At 27.9% G+C, this 23,169-nt stretch overlaps 1 protein-coding gene across 1 annotated transcript in view; it reads right to left on the reverse strand.

Annotated features, from left to right (window-relative positions):
* Positions 1-23,169, reverse strand: part of LOC411670 (LON peptidase N-terminal domain and RING finger protein 1) — a 67,705-nt gene that overhangs the window by 41,386 nt on the left and 3,150 nt on the right. The window lies entirely within an intron of this gene.

The following is a 23,169-nucleotide window of genomic DNA, read 5'->3' on the forward strand; positions in this document are numbered from 1 at the left end:
TAAGTGGCCCGCGTGTATCGACCGGTCACCAACCGAGGTGTGCATTCGATCCATTGTGAACGTTTCGCGCCAATTACCGACAGGCATCCCTGATATTCTAAATCGTTCTCTATGATGAATTGTATACGACACGAGGTATTGGATTGAATGAAAGGAGAGACAGAAGTGCAGGTACAAGAAATATGATTTATGGAACGTGAGAAATATTTTTGGGAATAATGAAGAAATAGAATTTGGAATTTTGTAATGATGTAATCGATATTTTTTTAGAGATTTTTTTTAGAAAAGTTATTAGAGATTTTTAATTAGTCGAATCGTGGAAATATTGCATGCATCATTTGGAAGAATATTGGAGAATTTTCAAGAATTTCTGTACGAGAATTTTCGAATAACATGGTTTTTTAAAATTTTTGTACTATATCTACAAATAATTTATAGAAATAGAAGAAACATTTCTTCATACGTTCTCATGTATTATTCTCCAATATATAAAATCACTTTTCTTCTATCAAATTTCTGTTAAACAATGAACAAAACTCGAGAATGTAGTAGAAGAGAACTTGGAGAGAAGTTTACGTAAGAGTTGTTTCGGCAACTTGGGCGTTTCCCGCCAAGTTTCGTAATTCACTATTCCTCTAGACTTCACTACGATCATATTGTGATTTTTCCTGAATTTCAAACAACAGATGAGACAACGTTCAAAAATAATTTTCCATCCAATCTAATTCCTCTTATTTTTAAAATTAAATTTTCACTCTTCAAATAAAATAATTTCTAACCACAATTCAAAAATTAAACGCACAAAAAAATCTTCCCCTCTAACAATGTTTTTCGTGTATCTAAATCTAAACACAACGACACAAAGTACGACAAAAATATATCGATTTCGTTAAATTCGATTCAACGTTATTTTTCGCGTAACTTAACCTTAAATTGATTTAAAAATTAAACACAAAGGAAAAAAAATTTTATTTTTCATCTCAATTATATCACTGAGATGTCCAATTATATCTATTCGACTCGTTTCTCGTCATAACCTAAATCTAACCTAAAAATCTAATCGAAAATTCAAAAAATTGAACGAAAAAAATTGTACTTCTCCACAATTATTTATATCACCTAAAACGCCCAATTATATCCATTTCGGTAAATTCGATTCAACATCTCACGCGCAGCACCGTTTTTCGTGTCGCGTTTCTTCTAAAAATAAGCGAGACCTCGATATACGTGTTCTCCGGTGGAAATAATACGTACCTTTATTGATTTATCATCCTTCACGCGAGTGTAATAAACCTAAAAGCCAGTCAAAGGATTTCCCATTTCCTCTCGAAATGCCAATTTTACTTATTTTTAACTCTGAACACGTTCGCGAAATTGTGGCGGAAAAAGAAACTATTCGACATATTTTAACCTCGTCGCCTTGCATAATCGGGAGGGGAGAAGGGAGAGGAGGGAGGGAGGAGTGGAAAAGAGTGGGGGGTCTCCCGAAGACGACTGTTGTCAATCGTCCACCATAGCGGCACTGGATACCGGACAATAATAAATGTGGGGATAATAATAATGAATGGGACGATGATATAGTTTCGAATATCTCGCCATTTTTAGATCCATCCATCTTTATTCGTTATTTCGTATCGTCAATTATTTAGAGCACGTATAAGCAAATTGATTATGGAACGTTGCAAAGTTAAATAGTGTGACGAGGAATACAGTAGTTTTTATCGAAATAATGAGTTCATAACTTGTTGTTTACGCAATAATGTTTTCAATATCGATGCAATTAGCAAATTAGCGATAAATTGATAACAATATATTGAAAGATGATGTAAGTGAAGATAAGGCTTAAAGGGTCATTATATGTAAATGTCATAAACAAAATTTTTATTTACGGAATATTTTTTTTCATATTTAATCATTAATTTATCATACTTTTATTTTAAATTATTTCCAACGTAGAATAAGTGAAAATGAATTTTTTATGAATAAAGGAAAAAAAATATCGAGATCTCTTAAATTCGTTATTTAATCCAAGTTTATTCAAGAATCGATCGAAATAAAATTATGAAAATGTTCGATCGTTGGTTCGTAAAATTTCTTTTTATTATATATATTCGTGTATTAAAAATTCGTGACTATAAGAGAAAGGATTGATGCATTTACGAAAAATTGTATTTTTTAAAAACAAATTAATTTTTGCACGATCACAAGTATCAATTACGTAACACAAATCTAAAAATGAAATCTAAAACGCATTTTTATTGTATAAAAAAAAAAATAAAATAAATATAGTAAAGCATATTTCTATTCAACTAACAAAATATAAATTATAAAACAATCCGGTCTTAAAGATAATTCAATATGGCGGCGTATCGAAACCGGTTCACTCTACGTATAAAACTATAATTCACTATAAGATCGACGTAATTCCATTTCGTAATTCGTGTGATTCACAATGAAAAATCACGCGTTGTCGTAACAATTTCCATTTTAAAACGTTAAAAATCCCCTAATGGTTCTCGATTTGGGTTGGCACGGCACCGATGGGTGTCAGTTCGAAATATCGATTGCGGTCGTATTTATTACCGATTACGTAAAGCCAACGAGGCTTTTCTCCACGCTTCGCGCGAATATATAACACAACAATTGTATCTCTTACGATGCGACGTACAGCCGATAAGATTCGATTTCGTTGTATTTTCCTTGCCGTGTTCTATGTACATTGTAATTCTATAAATTATTTTACGAAGAAATTAAAATCGATCTAATTAATATTCTGATAAAATTTTATATATACAAAATTATTTTTTTTTTTTCAATTTTTCGTGCAATTTCATTTGGAAAATTTTTTACCATAGACTGATAAATTCTGTAAATATTTTTTTTAATTTAAAATATTTCTATACTTTTATAATCACTATGGAAAATCGATTATTCATTAATTTAAACTATACAAAATATATTCTAGTAAATTTCATTTCTAGTAAAATTTAAAATTTTTAAATTTCATTTCTAAAATTCTTAAAATTTAAAATTTATAAATTACATTTCTAGTAAAATTTAAAATTTTTAAATTTCATTTCTAAAATTCTTAAAATTTAAAATTTGTAAATTACATTTCTAGTAAAATTTAAAATTTGTAAATTTCATTTCTAGTAAAATTTAAAATTTTTAAATTTCACTTCTAGTAAAAATTTAAAATTTGTAAATTTCATTTCTAGTAAAATTTAAAATTTTTAAATTTCATTTCTAAAATTCTTAAAATTTAAAATTTGTAAATTTCATTTCTAAAATTCTTAAAATTTAAAATTTGTAAATTTCATTTCTAAAATTCTTAAAATTTAAAATTTGTAAATTTCATTTCTAAAATTCTTAAAATTTAAAATTTTTAAATTTCATTTCTAGTAAAATTTAAAATTTGTAAATTTCATTTCTAATAAAATTTAAAATTTTTAAATTTCATTTCTAAAATTCTTAAAATTTAAAATTTGTAAATTTCATTTCTAGTAAAATTTAAAATTTGTAAATTACATTTCTAGTAAAATTTAAAATTTGTAAATTTCATTTCTAGTAAAATTTAAAATTTTTAAATTTCATTTCTAATAAAATTTAAAATTTTTAAATTTCATTTCTAAAATTCTTAAAATTTAAAATTTGTAAATTTCATTTCTAGTAAAATTTAAAATTTGTAAATTTCATTTCTAATAAAATTTAAAATTTGTAAATTTCATTTCTAAAATTTTTAAAATTTAAAATTTGTAAATTTCATTTCTAGTAAAATTTAAAATTTTTAAATTTCATTTCTAGTAAAATTTAAAATTTTTAAATTTCCAACTTTCTTGTCAAAAGGCTATATCAAAGAAATAAATATACAATGATAATTATTTTCCATACTTCAATCATGATATAGAACCCATAACTGCTATTCAATACTGAATCGATCTTCATTTTCCAAGAAGAAACAAGTAAGAATATATAATTACAAAATTATTTTTTTTTTATTAAAAACATTTTCGACAAAATGCGAGAAATATTGAAAATCCGTTATTTTTTAGTTTCACGCTAGTTACGCACTTCCGCTCGTGCGAACGAATCAATATTCGAAAATTCACGTAGCCTATAGGTCAGTGGAACGCATATATACATGCTGCATTTGCATAACTTGAGAAACGCGTGTTCCGATCGATGGAAACACAGCTAATCGCGGCTTTTCGAAACTCGACAATTTCGAAATGCTCGTTCTATTTTCCAAACTTCGCGCAAACGAGTGGATTCTCGTTTCAGGCATGATTGCGACATCTATCGGCAAAAACCGTGGAAAATGGGTTAACACCTGGCGTGTGACGAACTAGTTGGGTGGCCATAAACGGATGGAAGGATGGATGGTTGATGTTTTACACATTAACGGTAAATGGATCGTTAAAGTTGGATCTGATGAATTATTTTCTGTTGGAAAGAATCGTGAAGTAATGCGAGAAATATAAAGGAAGTATGTATTGAAGCCAAGGAATGTCAAATGGATTGTCATTTAATATGTAAGGTCACAACAATATCAACAATAAAAAATGATAAGAAGATTTTGATTGCATCTTAAATTGTAAAAGCTAAAATGTTATGAAAATCAAGAAAATTTCTTAGGCAATTTTATCCTGTTGAGAGAAGTTGAAGATTCTATTATAGAATCTGAAATAGTTATCTGAAAATCAATAAAAGTTAGTAAAAAGATTTTGATTTTACATCATTATTATTATTGTAGAGGCTAAATGTTATGAAAATCAAGATTTTGATTGCATCTTATCCTATTATAGAATTTTGAATGTTAAAAAAGTTCAAATCTTGAAAAAGTCTGAGAAAGAAGAAATAAAATTTTGTGTGCAATTGCTATCTTATTTTATATCAACCTGAAATATTATGAATGCCAATTGAAAATTACTAAAATTTCGTGTACAATTTTCACTACAACTAGTGTTATTAATTTATTTTACTATATAAAATCTAATTACATTTTAAGCACATATAAAATTAATTTGAAGATGAATAAAATTTAAACAATCTAAATAATAAGAATGAGATTTAAAAACATCATGAAAAAGAAAAAAATTCAAAAAATATAAGAATTGATAAAAATTTCAAGAACAGAAAATAAGAAAAAGAGAGATCTTTTAGAGAGAGAGGTTTTTTTATTTCTATTAGAGAAAGATTGAACTATAACATGGTGTATATAAATTAAAGCAGAACATTCACCGTTTAATTATTGACCATATCGAGACCCATCAAATTGAACCAAGTCGAAGCCAATTAAACTGTTCATCTTGCTGTTCATCGTGCTCGTCTTTCACATGGATCGATTATGGCTATTGAGAACTATCTGTTCGTCGAGCCTTTCCCTCGAAAAAACTGGGAAAAACTGTTCACAGAGAGGGAAAATTTCACCAACCGATTAATTAGACGAGTTTAATTAACATTCATGATTTCCAAAGAACTTATAGTCGCTCGATCAAATTAAAATTATTAAACCTAATTTCTATAATTTTTATTAGATTTATTCTAATCAGATTTGCCATTTCTACGTTCATTTTATTTAATTTCCCTAAAAAATAAAATTCTTTGATTTTTAATTAAATATTTTTCTGAAAAAATATATAAATTTTTTTTTAGTAAATTAATGATATATTATTTATTATCAAGAAAAATTAGAAAGAAAAATTTATAGATTTTTATTTTTAATAAATTATCTTTAATAAATAATAAATGTAATTTATAATATAGATTTTGTGAATCCATAAATTTTTTTATGATAAATTATATAATATTATATATTATTATATAATATGATGTAATACGATATTTTCATTTTCATTTCAAAAATTTATAAATTCATAGATTCTTTTTTGGTAAATCTTTATTCAATTATGTAATGTTCTTTTACTGAAAATAATTTTTAATATAAAGATTTTTGTGAAAGAAAAATATAAGATCTACAGATACTTTTGCAATAAATTATATAATATTATGTCATTATATGATGCAATATGATATTAAATATTAACATTATATAATTATATAATGTGATGTAATATTCAAATATTAACAAAAATTAAAAAAAGGTTTTAATATAAGAATTCCTCTGGAAGAAAAATTTATAGATCTATAGATTCTTTTTTGATAAATTACATAATATTATACTATTACATAATATAATATAATCTTATATATTAATATAATATTCATATATCAATAAAAATTTCAACACAGATATCTCTCTGGAAGAAAAGTTTATATAGATTCACAGATCCTTTTTTAATAAATCATCTTTCATCATTCTAACAAAAGTAATAAACTAAAAGTAATAAAAACAATTCTTATATTTTTATTTTATATCAACCTTTTTCAATAAATCACCTTCAAGGATACAATTCTTATATTCTTATATTCAAACGAAGACAAGTCAATATATCAATAACAATTCTCCATGACATATTTTCATTAACCTTACTTGCATGTCAGAACAGAAAATCACACCTATTTACAGAGAGAGGTGAATCAAGAGAGAGAGATGAAAATTTTTGCCGCAGGTCGATCGTCTTCGAATTGTTTCGATCAAGTAGGATCCAGTGTCAGGACGTTGGTTTAAAATAAACTCGGCCGTTATTAACAGCCGGTCGCCGGATTAAAGGATGAATCATGCATGAACGACTCGGCCAATGAGTAACGACTTTGACTCTTACGTAATTCGGTGGCGACACACGAGTGGGCGACACGTGCGACACCTACCACTACACGTTCCAATTTCGATCGATCTGTTTAATACAATTTTTCCTTTCTCTTAGAGAATATCTTTCCTTATCCCGAATCATCTTTCTGTTTTTCTGAATCTGAAATCTAATGTTTGATTTATTTCTTGAAAATAGAGAAAATATTTGGAATTATTGAAAAATGATTATTATAATTAGATTATTGGAAAATAAATTATTAGAAATTAAATTGAAGATTAGATTATTGAAGTGTAGTCATAGATCATTGGAGTCTAAGTTAGTGGGACTAGATTATTAAGAACTAAAGTATTGAATACTAAAGGTGCACTATTTGGTGCAATTGGACTTGCATAATTAAGGACTAAGGATTAATTAAGGATTAGATCATAAAGGATTATCTTAATTATTGAAAATTTAGATAATTAAAATTAAATTATTAGAATTTAAATGATTGCAACCTAAATTATCAAAAATTTAGATTATTGGAGTTTGAATTATTGGATTCATATTATTTAAAGCTAAATTTTTTAAATTTTAAATCATTGAAAATTAGATTACTTAGTATAGAAGTCTAGATTAGATTAAGTTAGGTTAGGTTAGGAGCTTAAATTATTAGACCTAAATTATCAGGGAATTTAATTAATGGGGAACAAATTATCGATATTTAGATTATTGGAAGATAGATTATCATATGTATAGATTATTAGCGTTAGGTTATTAGGATTCAGATTATCAGAACCTACATTAGGGATTTAGATTATTAAAGGATAAATTATCGATGCCTAGATTATTGAGGTTAAGTCATTGGAGCCTAGGTTATCACAATTATTAGGACTTAGATTATCAAAACCTAAATTATCAATCAAGATGGGGCTAAATTATCGGTGTTTAGATTAGTACCTAAATTATTAGAAGTAAATCATTAGAAGCTAGATTATTAAAGTTATTATCAGGGTTTAGATTATCAAAAAATTTAAATTATTAGATTATTGAGATTAGATTATCAGGGCTTAAAGAGAAAGAGTTTAGATTATCAGAAGCTAACCTAAATTATCAATCTATTTTATCAGTAAGTTATATTATATAATATTAAGTACTTTATTGAGCATTGAAAGTCATTGAAAGCTAGGTCATTAGGATTTTGATTATCAGGATTGGAAGAGAGATTATCGGTGCCTCGATTATTAGGGTTAGTAACGAACTTCAAATTACTAGGACTTATATTATCAAAATCTAAATTATAGATTACAGAAGATTAAAATCTAAATTATTGTAAATTATATCATTGGAACTTACTGGCTGTTTGAATTCTAAGATCAGGCCATTGGAAGGTAAATCATCGATTTAAATATTAAATATGAAGGATTTATTACTGAGAATTGGATTTATCGAGCAAGAAAGATAATCGTTTCAACACAATTATGCTCTTTCACTATCCAAAATCTTTTCTAAAAGGATATTATTTTCTTAAGGATAAATTATAATATATATATATATATAGTTCATCCAATCGAAATTCAAATAACACAATTCTATTTCCAATTGCGCGTAATCTATCTCAATTTTCCCATGCAACCTAACCTCACAAACTCACGCTCTCGACCCAATTAAACGCGAGGTAATGCTACCTGCACGACAAAGTGTCATATTTACCCAAGTATTTCATGATCGATGTCGCAAGGCGAGACGCGAAAATTATCTCGATCAATCGAACACGTTATGAAATGTGTATTACGTGAATCAATCGTGACATTCGCACGAAATTTTTCCCAGATTTTCATCGCTCGTTCAACTACGACTTTCCGATCTTTGTACGAAGATATTCTCTTGGTGGACGTGTAACGTTATTCATAGTGCATTCAGAGAAAAAATAGATATTATGAATTATGGGAAAAAAAGGATGGAGAGAAGAATATTTATTACACTGTTGTGATATTTATATATATATGTATATAATACTAGGGATTATTTTTTAACGTTTATTAGAATTTTTTTCTGATTTTAAATATAGAAATAATAATATAATTGTTATTTATATTTTAAATCTGATGATAAAATTTTTGTGAATCGAAAAGAAAGTTTCGAGATAAAACGCCAATATATTTCGACATAACCTCTATATAGTTCAAATAGATTTTAAAAAATTTACCTTCTTTTCAAAAATCTTTTATCTCTAATTTATTTCTTCTATTCAATTATTTATTTTATCTTCCAATTATTCTTGATAATCAACAATCTGCCATACTAAAATTCATACTATTAAATAAATTCTGTCATTTTCTATATACAATTTGATTCGAACAATTCAATATTAGATTTCAAAAAAATGCTCAAACCGTATTTCCAACACCTTTTTCTTCTTTTTGTTCCTTCGTCTGTCAATTATTTTCTGATCGATCAACCGTTCGATATAAAATATTTCGTGATATTAAAAATTCCATGTGTTATTCTCTGTGTTCGATATAATTTAATTCGAACAAGTTGCAAGATACAGTATACGAGTTGTGTCCACGTGGCCACGGTATTGTAAATCCGCGATAGCTCGTTTCGATTACGTAATTACGAGCGATCGAAATTAATCCACAGAGGCGCACGTGATCCGTGTCAAGGCGAGAATAGCTTTCCAGTTGCTCCCTCGAGGTGGCACGATGCGTGAAAGCGGTAAAATTCTCCATCGTGACGGTGCTATATACGGTTGTATAATGTACACGAGGAAACTATTTCTATGCTATTTCTATAGTTTCAGGTCTAAGTCTGTGCGTTTATTGGATAATTGAATTTTTGACAATCGATAATATTATTGAGATAATAGAAAATTTGATACGGAAAAAATTGAGATAAAAGTAATTGTAACAATATTGGACATATAATATGGAATAAAATAATTAAGTAAACGTTTCCATAATTTAACACTTTTACGACTACGAATCGTAATATTTTAAGCCACTAAAGTTAATTAATCGCATTGCCATCGATTTATAACCAATTAATCCACGTATATTAAGCCATTAGCTTATCGAATTATCAACATAGTATATACATGCAAAAGAAAAAAAAAAAAAGAAAGAAAGAAAGAAAGGAAGAAAAGGAACGATCAAACAACTTTTAAAGTAAAGTTATTCCAAATTAACCTATCGGCTAACCTATTTCGATCCTTAAATAATGGCTCTCGCAGCAGGAAACTGGTTTCAGCATAAATTATAATAAAACCGGTCACAAATAGCGCTTGCACATGCATGACAATTGTTTTCAATGCTGTATAAAAACAAGTAAACGATACCTATACATATACTCTACTTTAACCTAACCTAATGTTATTTGTATATACATATACATGTATATTAATATAGATTAACAATTTCTCGACAACTTAACCTCTTGAACACTCAATACTTGGCATCTAAATTAATGATTCCACAATAATCTAACTTAATCTAACCTGTATATATATATATATATATGTTTATTCATATGTATCTATACAGCTTGAATATTGATATTTGACATTTAAATTAACCTAATCTGTATATATACATATATTTACACATATATAATATATATATATTTGCTATTTAAATTAACAATTCCTCGACAATTTAATATACACTGTATATACAGTTTGAACAAATTTCACGTAACTTATACTGCACATATATAAAATATGTACACGCATGCGCATATGCGTGCGTATACAATTCGAACGTTCGATAAACAACCTATACTGTATAAATACACATTATACAAAATTTGAACATTCACATGATACTTGATATCTAAATTAATGATTCCACAATAATTTAACTTAATCTAACCTGTACATATATACATATATATATATATATATATATATATATATGTTTATTCATATGTATCTATACAGCTTGAATATTGATATTTGACATCTAAATTAACCTAATTTGTATATATATGAATATATATATATTTGCTATTTAAATTAACAATTTCTCGACAATTTAATATAAACTGTATATACAATTTGAACAAATTTAACCTAATCTCACGTAACTTAGACTGCATATATACAAAATATATACACGCATGCGCACATGCGTGCGTATACAATTCGAACGTTCGATAAATATAACCTATACTATAAATACACATATAAATACACATTTATTATACAATTTGAACATTCACATGATACTTGATATCCAAATTAATGATTCCACGATAATTTAACTTAATCTAACCTGTACATATATATATATATATATATATATATATATATATATATGTTTATTCATATGTATCTATACAGTTTGAATATTGATATTTGACATATAAATTAATCTAATCTGTATATATACATATATTTACACATATATGAATATATATATACATTTGTTATTTAAATTAACAATTCCTCGACAATTTAATATAAACTGTATATACAGTTTGAACAAATTTCACGTAACTTACACTGCACATATCAAAATATATACGCGCATGCGCACATGCGTGCGTATACAATTCGAACGTTCGATAAACATAACCTGTACTGTATAAATACACATTTATTATACAATTTGAAGATTCACATGATACTTGATATCCAAATTAATGATTTCATAATAATTTAACTTAATCTAACCTGTATAAACCTATATAAACTGTATATACAGTTTGAACAAATCTAAATCTAACCGAATCTCACGTAACTTATACTGCATATATACAAAATATATACACGCATGCGCACATGCGTGCGTATACAATTCGAACGTTCGATAAACATAACCTATACTGTATAAATACACATATATATATATATATATATATATATATATATATATGCATATGTATTTATTATACAATTTGAACATTTACATGATACTTGATATCCAAATTAACGATTCCTCCACGAAATTTAATCTAATTTAATCTAACTTAACCTAAACTATACGTACATCTACAAATATATGCAGTTTGAACACTCGATACGTAGCATTTAAATTAACCGATTTCTTGAACGAAGAAAATATCTAGAAAGGAACGAATACGATACGATTGTTTATTTATGATGGAACGAGAATGGGGAGACGATCGAAGCCTGGATTGATAGATGGATCCAGGTCGCGACCCACTTTCCAATCTTTCCCCATCCGACTTTGTTATAGCAAAAATAGTAAACCGGATTCGTGTTTTATTCTTTCGTCGAGAACAAAAGCAAGGATTGATTTGTGAAACACGTCGTCGAGAGAATTTTAAAGAATGCTCTCAATTATTCGAAATTTCAAAATTTGTAACACTAGCGAGATAACAGATTCACAAGAGAAACATGAAAATAAGAATAAGGATTTTTATTAAAAACGATATGTCGAGAGTAATTTTAATTAATCTCAAGTATATCTTCATTCCAAAATTTGCACTCTATAAAACGATAGTTGGAATAGTTTGAATAGTTATCCTGAAATTTTAATTAAATTCGATAAAAATTTTAAATCAATTTCAAAATTTTTCGATTGTAAAATGTTGCAGTTATAAGATAATTGAATGTTTCTTTTTTTTTTTAATACAGATTATGAGAAAGTTATAATAAAATGCATTTAAAAATTCTAAAATCCACAAAAGCGATTCCCTCGAACAATGACTCCTAATGCAATATCCATTTATGAGAAAGACTATCTCAACGTCAATTCTCAACAGTCTGAAATTATTTGCAAGATATAATTCATACGATAAAATTTAAGCAATCAAGCAATTTCTCTGATAATTATCGATATAATGTCCGTTTACGGAGAAATAAACTGTCAACATCGATTTCCAACAAATTATTAATCTTCTCGAATTATTCGCACGATAATTAACGAAACTCTCGGATAGCAAAGCGAATATTAATCCTTCTCCCATTCATCAGAAATATTTTGGAAATATTTTCGACGATTTTCTCAAATTATTTATAAGACAATGGACAAATTGATAAATTCGATAAATTATTATATTTACGCGACCGAAGATAAGCGAAGCGAAGAAAAATTGCGTAGAAAAATTATTTGTAAGAGTAAACGCATTACGTATACCTAAGGGCGCACGGAACGTTCGAACGATGAAAGAAAATTATGCGCGTATCAATTACACGGATATATATTTACGTAAGCGGTCGTCGTATCATGAAAATTTCATTGGGAAAATCGAATGAGTCAGATCGTATTTTCACGTGTGTTCGAATGAGTGAGTGTATGTACCACGAAAATATGTTCTACGAAGGAACGAGTCACTCTTTTCTGTATATCGTACACGATGATATTTTCGTTGCAAATCTATTTCTTGAAATACGGGGCCACTCGCGTGGAGTAATACTTATAATATCACGTCGGGAGATTTTCAATTCAACGGCAGTAATTTGATTGAAGAATGATGATTGAAGAATCGAGGAACGATTAATTTGATAGGTTTTCGAAATATTTTATTTTTATTATTTCGCGAAAAGGTCAGATTTGAATTAATTAACAATTATACTTTTTCGCGTCAAATGAAATAATTCTTAATGATTGCTAAAGAACGATTAAATTCATCAAAAATTTTATATTTTTCGTTTTACGATTATTGAAAAAATGAAAATTAATTTTGTAATAATATATTGAGAACTGTAATTATCTTTATTATTATCTATTTATTTTTATGGCATTAATTTATATACATAAAAAAACTAATATTTAGATATCATAGAGATAGATAGTTATAATGTATTGATACTTTGATCTGGTTTCAAGAATAATTTTCATTTAAACAGTTAAAATAAAGAAAATAAATAATGATTCAAATATTTGAAAAATAAAGAGGCCGATCGATTTAATCGAAATATAATATCGTCTCTAAAAAAGCAATATCGTCGAAATTGGACTAATTCAATTATTAACCGATACATCATCTCGATCACAAAATTCGCGAGTCCCCATTTCCATTGTATCCGTACCTTCACACAGTTTTGATGCCGTGGCCCTGACACAGCTGTGTCTGTTTGCTCTGTTTGCGAATCACTTGAACACCGAACGGCTGTGTCCTTGGTCCCTGGCGCTCTTTAGAATTCGCGGCCACCGCCTTTCCAACTGAGAGATAAAGGTAAGATGGAGCAAAGCGTGCCGAATTTGGCATGGGTCCATACACGCGCCGCGATCAAATTCCGCGTGCCTCCAACCACGCCGCCAATGGAACGCGTGGATACATAGCTGTATCGTTGTACACAGTGTGTCTGCTTTATCCGTGAAATAAAACATCTCGAAGAAAAATATGATGAACGAGGCGAAAAAAATGTTCGAGACAAAAAATTATTCGATATACGAAGACACTACTCGTAGTAGTAGAGAAGATACAATATTCTACGTGTATTTTTGTAATTGGCAGAAATTAATTCTGCACGATATGATCGAATCGTTCGATGGAGAAAAAGAGTGCAAAAATATATTGAGCGTGGTAAGAAAGAACGGGACGAAAAAAATTAGAGTGAGAGAAAAACTGTCTACTTCGCACGCATTCGTGTCGATATAACAGAGAGAAGAGCAATAAAATCTACTGAAACGATAAGATGCAATCTCTTACATAATTTTATAATTGAAAATAATTAATTATCTTATTTATTGTAATAGAATTCTTCTTCTATTTTGAATATTCAAGGAAATTTATAGCGCATGATGTTAAACGTAATCTCTAAAAGAATCAAGAGTGGGGATAGGCTGACCAAGCGAGGAACCCCTCCTGCCCCTGCGCCGTCTTGAGAAATTTCTTTTCAGCAGTAGGTAACTTCATGCGTATTTCCATGATTGAAATAGTCGGATTTATAATCGAATTGTGTATAACGAAGGAAAGAAAAATAAATATATCGAATGAAGAAAAACGATTCAATGATAATGATTTCAAAGTAGTATAAAATTATTCCGTAAGCAGAATGTTAATTATTGATCAAGTGTGTCTTCATAGTTTATAAAGATCCTACCTACTGTCAATATGGCAGGATTAGTAGCGTGGTCAGGCAATTGAAGATCCTTTTGCCATTTTGTTTGCCAACTTCTTAACGTGAACGAACAGTACATTAATACAGTGTTAATAGTTTCTCTGCAAATAGAGGTTATATGAAGACGTGAATAGCTTTAATCTCTCGAATGAAAGTTTGTGACTTTTGGTATAATAATCAGTGTAGTTATTTATTGCTAAGCTATTTATGTCGAAAAATCTTTAATTTCGAAGATATTGTAATTTAAAGTTCAAAAACCATTAAAAGGCAGCAATATTCCATTGTTCATCCTTTCGTTGTTTTTCATACGAGTTAAGTTTTATAAATTATTACAACTTACAATATTTTTTAAACTAAAGATTTTTTATATAAATAGCTTTTTTTATAATAAATTGTTAATCTTCGCTTGATCTTTATACATTAATACACAGGAAAATTATTAATAATTATAAATTTGCATAATATATCTTTTTATATCAAATAATATTTTTGTCTGAAAAAATTTTTTCGTATCATTTCTATTTTTCAAGATATTTTATCGTTCATATTTAAATCGGACACACTGTAGAAAGAATCGTGAATTATATCGCTGAATGACGAAGACGAGTCACTTATTATAACATAACTTTGGGCGTACTGATTTGTTTACGTGGTCTCTCGATTTACTTAATGCGTCATTGAGTTTTTGCGTTCAAAATATCTTGCATATTGTTTGGATTGCACGTATCAATGCAATAAATTACAAATTATAGAAATAATTTTTTATTGATCGAATTTTAATAAATTTGCTTTTCAAATTTACATCATTATTAAAAATAAATATTTATTTTATTTCTCAATATATCATAATATCATAATATTTCGATATTTTTGATACTTTGTGTCTATTGTGTGTACGTATATTTTGTAAATTTTCGTATATTCAAATCTTACATAAATGCCGCAGTCCGGTCGGTAATTGAAGCAAATGAGCGATATACGGGCAAATGGCCAAGTTACCATATCGTCTTTTTCAAATTTAAATAATATTTATAATTAATTCTATTATTTAACACAATTACATAATTTTTTTTCAATAATTTACATTCAATTGTAAAAATCGTATTCAATGTCATTAATAAATTTTGCTTTATTTTCCTTACTTCTCTCCAACTTACAGAGATAAACAAGTGTTTGCAAATTGATAAATTTCATTTCGATATTTTATTATCTATTATTTTACATAACGTGAAAATTCTTAGTAACCTTTTGAACTTAAATGTAAAGATTGAAAAAAAATTCATTATCCTGTTTCTCAACTCGCCTTGATGTATGTATGCGTGTATGTATGTGTGTGTGTATGCTGGGGCTTCTGAAATGGAATAGGCGGATCTACGTGCGAGCGAGTCGAGTTTACCCGGCGATCTTCTTGCGCTTGGTATTGTGAGAAACGGTCGTAAAGAGCGGGGAACTGGAGCGAAGAAACGCGTGAAATTGAGCCTCGAACGCGATTCGTGCTTTCCACAGAAGGCGCGAGTAAATGGAGGAACGAGTGAATTGTGCTGGAGATTGTATGTCGCGAAAACGAACTTGGAACTCGATGCTGAATACGAGGAATTAAATGGAAAGGAATTAGCGAATAATTGGTATGCTACTTTGTACGTGAAATAAAATTACACTCGAAATTTAATTCGAAGAAAAAAATTTTTATATATAATAACTCGATAAAAAATTTCATAATTTATTTCCGTTACTAATGTAACTAATGTAATGGATAGATAATTAATAATTAATGAGAATGGAAATAATTTTGATAATTGTGATCGTTAACGTGTTTTCAAGTGGAATTGAAAATGTGATTTTTTTTTTAAAGATAGATTTCTCCAGATAAGCTTGATAATCGATTCAATTTATCATTAATGTAAATAATCGTGTTTTATTATTTTCCTCGATAATCTTACTTATTTAATTGATAGAATTAATTTTAATAAATGTGACGCGTCAGAAATTATTTTATAACAAATTCTGAAAAATGTTTTACTTGTAATATGAAATGATATATAAATTATATTATTATTAATTTTTTTCATATCATATTCGTTATTTTCTTACATATTTCACTTGGTATGTCGAATTAATCAACATTATTGTTATTATTCTGAAAGTAATCTTAAGTCTTGTTGCTATCATTATTCTTTAAATAATTGTTTTGAAAATAAAATCTGAATTTAGTAATATCATTACCATCCCACTTATTTAATTTTTATCTCTATTTATTTAAAAGAAACATAATCCATATTATTTATTTTCTGATTTATTCTTTTTATTCATATTTTATCATATTTCCATATTTTCTAAAATCTTTTTTTGTTATTATAAAATTTTATATATTATATCTTCTTTTTCTTTTTATTATATTTTATCCATTTTTAGCAAATTAAATATTTCATATTTTTAAAAATGTCTTTCATATTTCATCTATTTTCTAACACACTAATATATTTTTAGAATTGTTTTCAAATTTCATCTAGTTCTTATTATATCATATTTCACATTTTTTAGAATTATCTTCATGTTTCATCCATTTCTTAACACACCAAATATTCCACATTTCCAAAAATTTTCCTCACATTTCACCCATTTCCTGATACAAATGTTTCATATTTTTAGAAATTTTCACATTTCACATTTCATCCATTTCCTGGCACACCAAGTATTCCATATATATTCTCGTGAAAAACAACATAAAACTTTTCTTCGTATTTCACGTTTGTCAACGAACATGGCACAAGCACGCACTACATAAAGTCCAGTTTCAATTCTGACGATAATTATAGCACACTTTGCAGAAATGGGATACCACGATTCGAAAATACTCGCAAGACAATGCTCACGCTCGATAAAGGCTTTTCGTTGTGTACACAGTTTTCTTGACACGCACAAATCACTTTTTCTCGATTTAACAATCGATCAATGTTATCGCGGCCGATGAAAAATAACGTCAACTTATTCATGCAAGAATAAAAGAAGAGGATTTGCAATGGAAATGATTGTAAAAAAATTTTCTATGCAATTGATTCGTTTTAATCCACAGACTTTGACAAAATTATTCTTTCTTTCTTTCAATGAAATGTAAATTGCAATTTTCTCGATTAAAAGTGTATGCAGATGTTGCGACTTCGATCGTGGTTTAAGAGGTTAAGTTTCTTTGAACGGAGTCTATGAGAATTACTAGATTCTAGGGATATTTTAAATATCAAATATTAGATAATTGAAGATGCTTCATTAGACAAAAATATGCATTTCTAGAATATTAAATAATTATTAAATAATTATTTGTTTGAAATTTGAATAACAAAAATATATTTATATTTATTTTTAATAAATGTGTATTAAAATTGTAAAATAAATAAGACTATTTTAATTATTGATATAGACAAATATTTAATAAAGATAATACGCAATTTATTCATTACAAATTTTTAGTTTTATTTGCCTACTTCAATTTGTTCATATTTATTTATATTTGTCTATTCATCAATAATCGAAATTCAATCAAAATTGAAATTGCGTAAAATTTCCATTCGAAAATAAAAATTCATAATCCATTCGTTAAATCAAAAACGGAAACGAGAATTCGATCAAGCAAAATCGATTCGATCAAACATTCTGCGTTCGAATGGATCGTTGGAGGAGAAATTAGAGCTCGTAATTGGTTCAAAGGACAGGTGGACGGTGCAGGTGCAACCGGGCAAACAAGCATTCGATATAGACGCCGCAGATGGCCAATCACTCATTTTTGTTTCTTTTAAATTTAGTTCTTGCGCTTACGTAATTTTCGATATTACCGACCGCGCACCGGCCCGTGTCCAGTGCATGGCCATTAGCCTCGAGAATAAATTAATAGCACATATGTTGCACGGTGTTCGATATCAGTGGTTCGACGCGCTCATGGAAACTCTCTTTTTATAGAAACGCAGCATGTTTCTAACTTGACACCATCACTTGAAATAAATACTTGCATATCGTTGCATAAATTGATTAGATTAAATTTTATTTATCTTTTTTAAATTATTTGTGAAGAATTTAATTATTCTTATTAATTGAATTGTGTCGAAAATTATAAATTGGATAATTTGGGAAAAATTTATCGTTAATTTTGTAATAAAAAAATAAATATACGATAAAATAAAGTGATGATTAATGAAAACAATGATATTTCGTTGATAGCAGTAATTGTTGTTGAGGTTTAAAATTAATGATAGATTAGATTTGAAATTGAGCGTTTTTATTTATTTTTCTAAATTAATTTTTTAATAAAAAAAAATGAAAATTGATTATATTGGATAATTTAATAAAAATTTATTGTTACTTTTGTGATAAAATTGTACAAATATTATTTTATTTTTAATTGTGCAGATAGTTGTTGAATGTCATTGAAAATTTCTTCTATCTTCTATCATGTTATTAAAGATTATCTCTTTTAATTTTCAGAAAAAATATTGACGAAAAATTACTTATTTACAAATTCTTTATTTCGCAATTTTTATAATACACATGATCGAATGGATCAAAAAGATTTAGTTGAACTAAGAAGACAATATATATATACAGATAAATGCATTTTTTTTCGTAAACAATAAATTTCATTTATAAAGATAATTTTCATAAAACAAAATCGAAAAATAATATACATGCTCATCAGGCTAAATTGCTCTTGGTAAATGCACAAAACAATGACTGCATTTAAATGTTATTTCTTCAAGGGGGGAAAAAAAAAAAAAAAAAAAACATTATACGATAGTAATTTATGATAATTGTTTGTTCTTAAAAGGGAGAGAAAAAAAACCATAGTGATTCATCGGACGCAAGTATACTCGTTGCATTTTTAAAACACCAAAGCATTCAGTATAATCGTTGATTATAATGCACACGCTATAATACATAACGGTTAGACATCTATTAAAATACATATAAAAATGAAGAAAAAAAGAGAAACGACATTCTGCTCCATCTTGCAAGAATAATTTCTTCTTTTTCCCGCAAAAATAATCGCCACTTGATAAAATAAATCAAAGATTGTTTAAAATTTGATACAGATTTTGTTTTAAAAATTTAATAAAAAAAAAAAAGAATATATTGAAAATTTTCAAATTTAACTTATCAGCCGTGCACGACAATTATATTATCGGCATTTCTGCGAAACAGTTTATGCACACGTTTTTAAAAATACAAGTACAGTTAACATGTTAAAAAAATCTAGATTTTTAATATCACGATCAATATTTATATCATATATCATGTAAAAAGATAAAATATATATATATATATATATATATATATATACTTTAATTATTGAAAATTTTTTTATCTCTACGTTATCGACTGCACTTCACTTTGAACGCGCGATTCAATCAGTTACGGTTCATATTTTTATGCGTATGTAACGCGGTACGGGAGCCTTTTACGTAAAACGTAATCAGCGATGACGAAGATAACGAGGACGATCTCGACAAGGACGATTAGTCATGGATTACGTGTTATCGCGGCTACGCGTCATTGTTCTTGGTAATCGTTCGCCAACGGTATCGGTAAGAGAAGAGAGAAAACATAGGTTAGGTTGAAGTATCACCGTGAGAAAATGCGCGATCAAGATGTGTTGCTACGCTCTGATGTTTCAACTTTTTACTGTTCAAATATTTCTCGTTTTTTTTGCTCTTATAATTTAAAAGATTGCATTAAAAATTTCGTTTCGAAAAGTGAATTAAACAAAGTGCCGTTTTTCAGATAAAATTAAATTTTGATTATATATATGTAAAATTAAAGAAGTTTAAATGAAAGAAGATTCGTATTATTTATCGATAATTTAATATATTTTGCATATTTTGTGTGTTTTTGTGTGTATTCTATAGATTTTTTGTATGTTTAAATGCATAAATGTGCATAAGATAAAAATTTGTGCGTCTAACTTAACCTCACTTAACTCAACTTAAGTGAGAAAGGTAACATCAATTGTCTCGTAGCTATTTCATCTATTCGTAAACAAAATAGATAATATCGTTATATAATAGTAATTATATAAGCTATATTTGGTAAATTTTTAATATATAAACTTTTATATAACACGCAATTTGTGATAAGAATTCATATCTTTCCACTGTCTACACATGATTCTTTTTGTCAAACCAATTATCAAAGCTACTTATAGAGAGTTTTTCTTACCTCTTCAAAATAATAATAAATACTTAAAATAATAAATCAAAAAATATGATTTTTGATTTTTAAAAAAAAAATTTACTACTTTATATTGTTAAGAAAAAATATTTGAAAATTTTTTTAAAAGATCATAGAGATAAAATATTATAGAAAATAATACAATAAATAAAAAATATAGAAATTCTATTATTTAAGATAATTCCAGAATTATGATCCGTAAAGAGAAAAAGTAATCGTATTATCTTGCAAAAATTATTGAATAACAATTTCAAAAAAATAAAAAAATAATATTTTGTAAAATGTTATAATATGAATAAATTATAAAATTAACAAAATCGATATAAATATTGATATCAAATCTTGATACTACGCAAACATTTATATTTCGAGAAAAAATAGTAGGACGAATATAAATTGCAAGATATAGTTAATTTTTTAACATTTCGAAATTTTAATAAGAGATAATTTTTTCGTACGATACATATTTTCTTACTATGATCAAAATTATAATCGATTCAATCGATAAAGCAACATCCGCATATACTTAAACTGTGAGAAATTTCAAAAACGCTATCCAATCGTTCCAGATATGAGAGATCGATTTGTCACAAACGTAACGATTCAATGTGTACACGATGCGCTAAATTCTCCACGGCGAAGAAGTTATCCGCAGAAAGTCTCTTTGTGTTCGCTGTGCATGCATCGTGTGCCACCGAACAGGCCGGTTCGGAATAATCTGCCCTCTCGCCGTTCCCTCTCACTCGTCCTGCCATTGCTCGTCTCCCTTTCTTCCTCTCTTTCTCCCGAACTGCGTTATATAAGAACCAACTCAGACTGGCCGTGAACTTACCGACGTGGTCGGTCGTCTTCGCATTCGAACGCAACCATCTTTCTCTCTCTCTCTCTCTCTCTCTTCTACGCGTTCGTTCGGTGCACTCGACATGCATCGAAGAGGGAGAAGGAATGCGATCGATTCAGTTATTCTTTCGAGTCGGATCCAGAAAATCGCTTTACCTGCCGGGTCCAGACCGTGTTTTATCTCACGCTAGAACTTGGACGATGCTTCTGCGGTATGTACGTGTACGGTATACGATCGTGAAGTTTAAAAATTCTTCGTAATGGATCGCGAATAAAAACGTGTTTTCGTTTATTATTCTATTCCGTTTTTTTTTTCTTTGGGAAATTAAAATTTCTTAAATTGGTAATTTTTTTATTATATTCGAAAAAATAATTTCGTTCGTATTGAATCATATTTAATACATTATTCCTTACAATTATATTAATAAATTGTTAAAAAGAATAAAATTTTTTTTTTATATACATATATATATATATATACGAATTAAACACTTTCATATACTGTATTCTCTTACTATAGAGTTCAAGACAGTTCAAACTTATTCTCATTTTATTTTTAGACATCTGATTCATTCTACTCGTAACTCTCTATCTATTTTCTGCATCCTGCATTAAAAATATTTCTTTTTTAAAAAAAAAAAACTACAAGGGATAAACAAATGTTAATTTTTTTAAAATTCTATTTTAAGCAATTTTTATTAACTTCGTATCGATTATTAGAAAATCTTCTGTCCTCGACGACTATCGAAATGAAAGAATGGAATAAATTTGAAAAAAAAAAAAAACTACAAGGGATAAACAAATATTAATTTTTTTAAAATTCTATTTTAAGCAATTTTTATTAACTTCGTATCGATTATTAGAAAATCTCCTGTCCTCGACGACTATCGAAATGAAAGAATGGAATAAACTTGAAACGGTCGTCGGTTGAATATATAAAAAAAAGATATAATCCGCTCTTTGGAAATTCGAATGGTTAATGAGGTTTAAACGGCGAGGAGAAGAAAACGTGAAATGCCGGTAACTCTAACTGCGCGGGACAAAGAGAACCGACCGAGAGTGCATATGATTTACGGCGTTGTTTGTAAAAACGTGGAACGCGTTTTCTGCAACAGAAAAAAAAAAAAAAAAAAACCTTTCTGTGACTGGCAAATAACACAACATGTTATCCAGAGATTGAGCACGTAGTAAATATCGAAGTGTGTGCAAACGAAATACCATTCATGAAATACCGCCTTCATTTTGTCATGTTTGAAAAAAACATCCGGTTGATCTTGGTTTGTTGACAGGGTCAATGGTTGAATTTTATTTTCGCATTTTATTCCCCTTTTTTTTCTTAAACTTTTTTTTTTACAATTTTCGATGAACAAGAAACAATAATAATTTTTA

The sequence above is a fragment of the Apis mellifera genome, linkage group LG6 (assembly GCF_003254395.2).
Source record: "Apis mellifera strain DH4 linkage group LG6, Amel_HAv3.1, whole genome shotgun sequence".
In the NCBI taxonomy this organism is placed as follows: domain Eukaryota; kingdom Metazoa; phylum Arthropoda; class Insecta; order Hymenoptera; family Apidae; genus Apis; species Apis mellifera.